Genomic DNA, 10,348 nt, shown 5'->3' on the forward strand with positions numbered 1-10,348 from the left:
TATCACAACAAGTTTTTGGCACCGTTGTCGGGGATTGGAATTATAAATTTTTGTAATATCAAGTACTTGCAATTTATTTTTCTTTGCTAAGGTGACCTTGTTTGCTTGCTCTTGTGTTTTCTCAGGTGATCTACTGTATGAATGAGCAATAAGACATTGAACTAGCTCCTATTTACCCTGAGATTGAACAAACAGCTAGAAGAAGACTAAAGGAATAACGGGCTCAAAATCGCCTTAATTTGGCTGAAGAGGTTGAAGGAGTTGAGGGTGCTAATAATGTTGCTAATGTGATTGCTATGGATGATGATAGAGAGAGAGCCATCCGGGCATTTTTAGGCATAAAATTTAAGCACCCAATTCGAGTTAATGCCTGTGCTGTTCAAAATGTGGCAAATAGTGGGTCAATTTAGTGGGCTACCTACTGAGGATCCTCATCTTCATCTTCGTTCATTTTTGGAGGTGAGCGATTCTTTCAAGCTACAAGGAGTGAGTGACGAGGCCCTAAGGTTGTAATTGATCCATTTCTCTTTGAGGAATCAAGCTAGAGCTTGGATCAACACACTTCGTCCCAACTCGGTGACTACATGGAATGAGTTGGCTGAAAAATTCTTGATGAAGTACTTTCCTCCTACCTAAAATGCCAAGTTTCGCAATGAAATCATGTCTTTCCAACACCTGGAAGATAAATCCTTTTGTGAAGCTTGGGAGAGATTTAAGGAGTTATTGAGAAAGTGCCCACACTATGGGATTCCGCATTGTATAGAAATGAAAACATTCTATAATGGGCTCAATTCTTCCAATCGCATGGTGTTGGATGCTTCAGCTAATGGGGCTATTCTCTCTAAGTCCTACAATGAAGCCTATGAAATTTTGGAAAGGATTGCTAGCAACAATTACCAATGGTCCAATGCTAGAGTCTTAACAAATCAAAAAGTTGCTGGTATACTTTAAGTGGATGCATTGATAGCTTTGACCGTTCAAGTTTCTTCAATGACTAACATTCTCAAGAACATGAGTTTGGGGGGAATGGTACAACCAGTTGCTAATGTGTCTTGTGTTTATTTTGGAGATGGGCACACTTTTGAGAGTTGTCCTATAATTCCCGCTTCAATTTGTTATGTGGGGAATCAAAATGCCAACCGTAATAACCCATATTCAAACTCTTATAATTCGGGGTGGAGGCAGCATCCAAATTTCTCATGAGGGATCAAGGAGCTAGTTTAAGCGGAGCATCAATGCAAAACAAGCCTACATATCCACTGTCTTTTTCTCAACTACCACCAAGAGCTGAACCACCTCCTCCTCAAGTGTCTCAATCAAGCTCATTGGAGAGTTTAATGAAAGAATATATGGCCAAGAACGATGCTGTGATTCAGAGCTAAGCAACATCCTTTAGGAACCTAGAGATTCAAGTGGGGCAGCTAGCTAATGAGCTAAGGAATAGAACATAAGGCACCTTGCCTAGTGATATCAAAAATCCAAGGAGAGATTGCAAGGAGCATTGCAAAGCGGTTACCTTGAAGAGTGGTAAAAATCTGGAGTTGACTGAGGATACTTCTAAGAGAAACAGGGAGCCCACTTCAATCCAAAGTAGTGTGGAAAAGGAAGACGGAGTTGTAAGTTTGAAAATGTCAAATGCTGATCCTAAAGCAATTCCTTAGCAAAATGTAACAGAGAAGCCTATGAGCAAGCCACCTCCACCATTTCCTTAGCGATTTCAAAAGCAGCAACAAGATGGTCAATTTCGAAGATTTTAAGATGTTTTGAAACAGTTTCACATCAATATACCGTTGGTGGAAGCTTTGGAACAAATGCCCAACAACGTGAAGTTTTTCAAGGATATTTTAATCAAGAAGAGGAGACTTTGAGAATTTGAAATGGTGGCCTTCACTGAAGGTTTTAGTGCTATATTGAAGAATAAAATTCCTCCTAAACTGAAAGACCCGGGTCAATTCCTTGTTCTATTGGTGGTAGAGATGTTGGTAGAGCACTTTGTGACTTCGGGGCTAGTATCAATTTGATGCCCATTTCGATTTTCAAGAAGTTGGGAATTGGAGAAGCAAGGCCAACTATAGTCACTTTGCAATTAGCGGATCAATCTATGTCACATCCGGAAGGCAAGATTGAAGATGTACTTGTGCAAGTTGATAAATTCATTTTTCCGGCAGACTTCATTATTCTTGATTATGAAGCAGATACATATGTTCCAATAATTTTAGGAAGACCATTTCTTGCCACTGGAAGGACTTTGATTGACATTCAAAAAGGAGAGCTTACTATGAAGGTGAATGACCAACAAGTGACCTTTAATGTGTTCAACTCTATGAAGTTTCCAGATGAGATTGAGGAATGCTCTTCTTTGAGTGTGATTGATACTATAGTGGTTGAAAATTTGCTAAAAGAAACTTGTAAAGATGGATTGTGAGTGATTTCATTTAATGAGCTTGAAGAAATGAGTGAATAGGAAGAAACCCAAGTTACATGGGTGGAATCCAAGGAGCCTTTTACTAAATTTGGAAGGAATTTTGAGTCCTTAGAGTTATCGGAAAGAAATTTCAAGCCTTCTAAGCCATCTATTCAAGAACCACCAAATTCGAATTGAAACCTTTGCCTAGTCATTTGAAGCATGTTTATTTGGGGTGCGAAGAGACTTTACCAGTGATTATTTCTTCATTGTTGGGGGTTGAAAAAGAGAATATGCTGTTGGATGTGTTGAAGAAATACAAGAAGGCTATTGGTTGGACTATGGCTGATATAAAGGGTATAAGTCCCTCACTTTGTATGCATAAGATTTCGCTGGAAGATTCCTGTAGCAATTCTGTTGAACAAAAAAGAAGGCTGAGTCCCATTATGAAGGAAGTGATTAAGTGGCTTAATGATGGTATTATATACCCAATCCCAGATAGTTCGTGGGTCAGCCTAGTTCAATGTGTTCCCAAGAAAGGGGGAGTCAGTGTGGTAGCTAATGACAATAATGAGTTGATTCCTACAAGGAGAGTCACGGGTTGGCATGTTTGTATGGATTATCAGAAGCTAAATAAAGCAACAAGAAAATATCATTTCCTGCTGCCTTTTTTTTTAACAAATGCTTGACAGACTAGCTGGAAAGGAGTATTATTGCTTTTTGGATGAGTATTTAGGCTACAAAAAAATTTCTATTGCCCCCGAAGATCAATGAAAAACTACGTTCACCTCCCCATATGGGACATTTACATTCAGGAGGATGCCCTTTGGTTTATGCAATGCGCCTGCTACATTTCAACATTGCATGACAACAATTTTTTCAGTTATGGTGGAGAAAACTCTAGAGGTGTTCATGGATGATTTTTTGGTGTTTGGTGGATCTTTTCCTGCTTGTTTGGCTAATCTTGAGAAAGTGTTAGAGAGATGTGAAGAAACAAACTTGGTGCTCAATTGGGAAAAATGTCATTTTATGGTGCAAGAAGGCATTGTATTGGGACATTAGATTTCTAACAAGGGCATTGAGGTAGATAAAGTTAAGATTGAAGTCATTGAGAAGTTACCACCACCTACTTCAGTGAAGGGAATTATAAGCTTTTTGGGGCACGCGAGCTTCTATAAGAGATTTATAAAAGATTTTTCAAAGATCTCCAAGCCCCTTTGTTCCTTACTTGGGCAAAATTGAGCATTTGATTTCACTAAGGAGTGTCAAGAAGCATTTGTCGCTTTGAAGAAAGCTCTTATCATCGCACCCATCATTGTAGCTCCGGATTTGTGTCTTCCTTTTGAACTGATGTGCGATGCTAGTGACTTTGTTGTGGGTGTCGTACTTGGGCAGCGAAAAGAGAAGGTGTTTCATTCCATTTATTATGCAAGCAGCCGATGCTCAATTGAACTATACCACTACCGAGAAAGAAATTTTGGCGGTGGTGTTTGCTTTTGACAAGTTTAGAGCTTATCTTGTGGGGACCAAAGTGGTGGTTTACACTGATCATTCAGTGATCAAGTATCTAATAGCCAAGAAGGATGCTAAGACAAGACTTATTCAATGGGTGTTGCTTCTTCAAGAATTTGACTTGGAAATTCGGGATAGAAAAAGAATGGAGAACCAAGTGGCTGACCATTTATTTAGACTTGAGCCTAGTAATGAAAAGCAAGTTGAAGGACCTATTAAAGAGACATTCCCCGTTGAGCAATTGTTGGTTATGAACCAAGTCACTACACCATGGTACGTTGATTTTGTCAACTATTTGGTGAGTGGTTTACAACCACTTGATTTAAATAGGAAGTAGCTCAAGAAATTATTTCATGATGTGAGATTTTACTATTGGGATGAGCCCTATTTGTACAAGCAATGTCCATATTGTATCATAAGGCATTGTGTGCCTGCGTATGAAGTTTTGAGTACACTAGAGCATTGTCATTCAACTCCTTATGGTGGACATTTTGGTGGGCAAAGGACAGCAACCACTACTACAAAAACGGGATTTCCTGACAGTTTTTAACTGTCGCTATTGAGCAATGACGACAGTCGACTAACTGTCGTATTTGCCTATGCCGGCATAGGGTAGCTACGCCAACAATTATTAGGTGTCGCCGTTGCTGGCTACGTCGACAGTTATTAGGTGTCGCCGTTGCTGGCAACGCCGACAGTTATTAGGTGTCGCCGTTGCTGGCAACGCCGACAGTTATTAGGTGTCGCCATTGCTGGCAACGCCGACAGTTATTAGGTATTGCCGTTGCTGGCACGCCGACAGTTATTAGGTATTGCCGTTGCTGGCAACGCCGAAAGTTATTATGTGTCGTGATTGACTGTCTATGGTGACAGTTTTTAACTGTCGCAAAGTTTCCACACCAGAGGACATTGCAAATATGTTATCAATGCCCCCTGGTTTCAAAATCAACACAACAATTGCAGTAAAATAATGCACATCAAAAATTAAATTAAATTAACATTGGTAACCTTAACTTTACATTTAATTAGTTCTAACATTTTCTAAATAAAAGAAATACATAGTTCCAAAAAAGTTTGACATAAAATGAATATTTAGCACGGTATGCACCTCAAAAAAGTGAATTAACTACCTATAATTTGTTAGATTGATTTTGTATTTGACTAACAATTTCTAATAAAAGAAATACAAAGTTAAAAAAATGACTAAATCCCCTCACATAGGTACTAAGCATGCATGCCATCATTTAGCGAGTTGCGGTAGAATATATTTTTCCTACTCTTCTTGAACTTCATTAAGTTCAGCGTCAGTATATGGTAAATTTGAATTGAACTGCAAATAATTTAAATTATAAGTTACATGTCAAATATATATGAAATTAAAACATTACTTTATTAAAGTTAAAAGGTAAACACATTTAATTATTACATTATTCGATAGATATGCTCTGGTCCTTTTTTGTGAAATGAGATCCCTAGCATACTTCATGCAGTAGATACCGCACTCTGTGGTTTTTGGTTGTTCTCGACACTGTTAACATAGACAAATGTAAAAGTATATCACATATACTTGTTAGTATACTTATGATTTAAATCTTATGTTTTATAAAGTTGAATGTTACTTACTTTTGGACTATAATACTTTCGACTTACAACTCTTTTTCCTTTTTCTGTATCATATAGCGTGAAAGCACTATACATAAAAAAATATTTTAATTAGGAAAAAAGTTTTATTGAAAAGATAATATACTTTAAGGAATGAAACTTATATAAAATTACACCCTAACTATATTTTTAATCTCAATGCATAATTGAAGGTTAATGGGATCCAAGAACGCCAATGAATGTAAGTGAGGTTGAAATAGCAATAACATCCAATGTTCACTAGAAAATAAACAATCAAATATTTAGAAGATGACTATATGAACTTAACATTTCAATACTCAATATAAACTTGCTATTCCAGGGACAAATAAGGAACTGCTTCTCGCCCATTTGAATGAATCGATCTTTAAGTGCTTGGGCACGCTTATTCTCATGACCTACACTAAATTCACCTGGATGCTGAAATGTGTACAAATGATCCAACCCATTGGTATGTAGTATATCATCCAACAACCTAGAAATTAATCATATTTAATTATAAAATACATGCATATAATTCAAACTTTAAATTATAAAAAGACATGAATATATACCTCAAATACAATATCATTGGAGTTTGCCCAATCTTGTCCATGTTGCAAAATTGCATCACATCATCCTTGAAAAGCGTAGCAATCGTGTTGTATCCAAAAACATGCAATGGGATATTAATCTTCTTGTGGTAGTCATTATCCCATGGTGATACAAACTTCAATAAAGAGGTCAAATTGCTTGACATAGATGCCGAATCATTGTGAGAGATTGACACTACCTCCTGTGTCAATGGCTCTACACGCGGTAGCTTTGGGGGTTGTGGATGTTGAGTGGAAGGTATCATCGCGTCAATATCTTCTTGCACTCTCTTCTGCTTATGACCCAAGGAAAAGTTAAAATAAAATAAATTTCAAAATGAAATAAGTTAGGCGATAAAAACTTATAGACATTACCTTTCCCTGCTTACTTTCGTCGATAATAAGATGTTTATGCCATGCTACTGGTACCCCAACTGCTTGACCTACCAAAGTGATCCCTGCATTCAAATTAGGAAATTTTAGCCTAGCCATCTCATCGTGGGCTACCTCAATGACTACACGAGCAACTTCTTTGGGCATCTTTTTTCCATGGATATCTGTACTATCAGTCTTAAGGATGTATCCCGATGCAACTATGTTGTCTCTCGTTTTGATAGCAAGCTTGCATTTAATATGCTGCGTTAGAAAGAAATAATTAATATAGTACAATAGTGAAATTATTAAGCATTAACATTTGCTAAGTTGATTATGGTAATAAGAATACCTCATGCATAGTTGGCAGAACTTGTGGTTCTGGTGGAGTAAACATTTGTTGAACATGTGGCGGCGGCGGCGGTGGTTCTAGTATTGGTGGAACAAGCACTTGTTGAACATGTGGTGCTAGTGGTGGTGGTTGTGGTGCTAGTATTGGTGGAACAACCTCTTGTTCAACATATGGTGCTAGTGGTGGTGGTGGTGGTGGTGATACATTAGAGGCTGCTCTTCCCACACAAGAACCAGATGCATGAGATGACTCACTAATATTGCTATGTGTCGATCTAAATTGCCCCATCAATTGATTTAACTTCTCCTCAGTTTGACGGTTCCTCTCATCAAATTGTCGAAGTTTCTCTTCCAGCCTATTAATGCGGCTATCTTCTGAAGTAGTTACTTCGAGCTGACCTTTTCTCTTAAGCTTTGGTGTCTTAAAAAGTTGGGTAGGGGTGACACCTTTAGGCATCCCCCTAACACGTCCAGAATGCTCATGGGTTCCCAAAGCCAAAGTTAGGACATCTTTGGATCCTTCCATCACCAAAGTTCCTTTTGCTACCTTTTGTTTGTAGTCAACCTATATACAAAATCAAATTAGTTAATAATTAATACGAACTTCCATTTAAAAATGTTAATTAGTAAAGAAGTAAAATTATACTCACAATCTTCTCCATAATTGATGCTACATCCTCAGTTGACTCTCCTTTTTTTTCCTTTCTTATCCTTAACCACATATCAGCTCTATCAAAATATGTTAGTTCGTGGCCTAATTCTGCTTCAAGTTGTTGCTCTATCTGTTTGCAACCACCCCGTCTTGTGCGGTGATTGTATTTGTTCTGTGCCCGTGCACCTTGTTTCTTTTTTCTTAGCTCAGCTCACTGAGGAGATAATCTCTTAGCAACGAATCCTTCCCAATCATCTTGTTTGATCCAGTTGCTCCATGCATCTGGTGGATGGGCAAGAAGTTCAGGAGCTTTCTCTTTGTACTTTTTAACTTTATTTTTTGTTAGCCAACTCTTCCAATCTCTCCATCAGTCTCCGGCTTCACTCAAAACTTTAGCTTTAGATGTGGCCTGTACATCGAATGACTCCTACATAAATAAACAAAATAATTAATCAATTAATAAACAACTATATATGTTCACTCATATACAAGTTAATAAAATTTAAAAACTTACATTAATTTCCTTCCAAATTAGCTCTTTAGTTTCATTTGGGACCAACCTCTAGTCATCGATATTCAAAGGAATGTGAAAACACGCCAACACTCCAATACGACTTGCCATCTTCGTTGCCCCCTTTCCAATTGATATCCCCAATTGATTATACTTTACCACTAATTTTCGAGCCTCACTTCTAGCCTTTATGACATCAGCACAAACTGTTTTCCCCCTATATATCTTTGAAATTTTAACTTCTTGTTGGATTTCACCCATCTCATCATTGTCATTGCCAAATGGGTCAAAATCATCATTAGATAAAGGAGGATCCATACTTGTGTACCTACATTTGAAGAATAATAAAAGTTAGCTCTCAAAGTATTGCATTGGTTTCCCACCAAAGGTTGATAAAACAAAAAGCAAAGTACCTTGTTCTAAAAGTGTTTTCATGTAAAAATCACTTAATTTGTCAAGTAACACTTAATTTTCAAACCATAAACCTTCACCATCCTCACGTAAACCAATGTTTTCATCCTCAATGGTGACATCAGGAAGTGGTGCGTCAAGCACAAAAGTTTCTTGTTCGAGTAAAACATCGCCATTGTGAGATTCTTTTAGGTGATAGTCTTTTGGTTGGCTTGTTAACACAATCGACCAACGAGTATCTAAAGGATCAATGACATAGAAAACTTACTTGGCTTGGGACGCCATTATAAATCGGTCAGATTTGTGCCCTATTCGATTCAAATCAACTAATGTAAATCCGAAGTTCTCTTGTTTAACCCTGCTATCACTCTTCACCCAATCACATAAAAAAAAGAGAAATTCGAACATTTGTATAATCTAAATCCCAAATTTATTTGATAACTCTGTAGAATGTCATATCACACTCTATGGGATTTTTATCTTTCGAACTAGATACTTGAAAAGTTTTGGCGACAATGCTAACACCATAATTTTGTGTCTTTCTACTATTATCATGATCCATTGTATTAAATTGAGTACCATTTATATAATAAGATTGATATTTAATCACATTAAATGTTGGGCCTCGTGATATCCATTTTAATGATTTCAACACTGTATTAGGTGTTTTACTTAATTCAATTAGGACCTACAAAAAAAAAAAATAGATATATAAAATATAAAAATATCATCCTAACTTAAAACTAGGCCCACGAAGCACAAAACAACAATTTTTTACCTGATTTTCTAACCAAGTGCTAAAATTTCGATAATGTTCATCTTGTAGCCATTTTTGATTCTTTGACTTAGTTGGATAGGAACTTTTGATCCAATTGAAATGCTCCCTTGAAAATAGAGTGATCCAAACTTCATTATTGTTTTCAAAGCTAACTACTTATATCGTTAAATTGTTCAAAAGAATTAGAATTAAAAGTATCTTACTCGATGTAAGGTTGAACATCATTAATATTTTGTAAGACTAAGCGATGAGCTTCATCTCGATCAACTTGATTTTTTCCGAAACTACACCACCTCTTCCACCTTTACTAATTTCAATCTCAATTCGAGATGGATATGCCCCAACACTTGAGACACCTGACAAGTAATCTGAACAAAACTCCATTGCTTCTTCAACGATATAAGATTCAATAATGCAACCCTCAGGCCTGATTCTATTTCTGACATAACCTTTTAAAATCTTCATATACCTTTCAAAAGGGTACATCCATCTTAAATACACTGGTCCACACAATCTCACTTCTCTCACCAAATGAATTGTTAGGTGAACCATAATATCAAAAAAAGAAGGTGGAAAGAATTGCTCCAACAAGCACAAAGTGTATATGATTTCTGATTCAAATTTGTCCAACTTAGAAACATCTACCACTTTACAACAAAGAGATTTAAAGAACAAGCAAAATATTGTGATGGCATTCCGGACCTTTTTGGGTAAGATAGAACGAATAGCAATTGGTAGGATATGTTGTAAAAGTGTATGATGATCGTGAGATTTCAACCCAACTAAATTCAAGTTTTTCATATCTACCAATGTCGAAATATTGGAGGAATAACCTTCTGGAACTTTCACATTGGCCAAACAATGACAAATTCCTCGTTTCTCTTCTTTATTCAAGGTATAACAAACTGGTGGTAAATATGTTCGTTTCTCACCAACCTTTGGTGCTAAATTTGTACGCACACCCATATCTTTTAAATCTAGTCGAGCATTAATTCCATCCTTACTCTGTCCAGGAATATTCAACAATGTACTAATAAGGCTATCAGACACATTTTTATCAATATGCATGACATCCAAGTTATGACGTAGGACCAAATGCTCCCAATATTCAAGCTCAAAGAATATAGACTTCTTCTTCCAACAA

At 36.8% G+C, this 10,348-nt stretch overlaps 1 non-coding gene across 1 annotated transcript; it reads right to left on the reverse strand.

The window, feature by feature from the left end:
- Positions 1 to 642: 642 nt before the first annotated feature.
- LOC133787640 (small nucleolar RNA R71) lies at positions 643 to 749 on the reverse strand. The gene has a single exon (XR_009872647.1). It is a non-coding gene; the product is annotated as a small nucleolar RNA R71 (small nucleolar RNA).
- Between the last annotated feature and the right edge of the window lie 9,599 nt (positions 750 to 10,348).

The sequence above is a fragment of the Humulus lupulus genome, chromosome 6 (genome assembly GCF_963169125.1).
Source record: "Humulus lupulus chromosome 6, drHumLupu1.1, whole genome shotgun sequence".
Classification (NCBI taxonomy): Eukaryota; Viridiplantae; Streptophyta; class Magnoliopsida; order Rosales; family Cannabaceae; genus Humulus; species Humulus lupulus.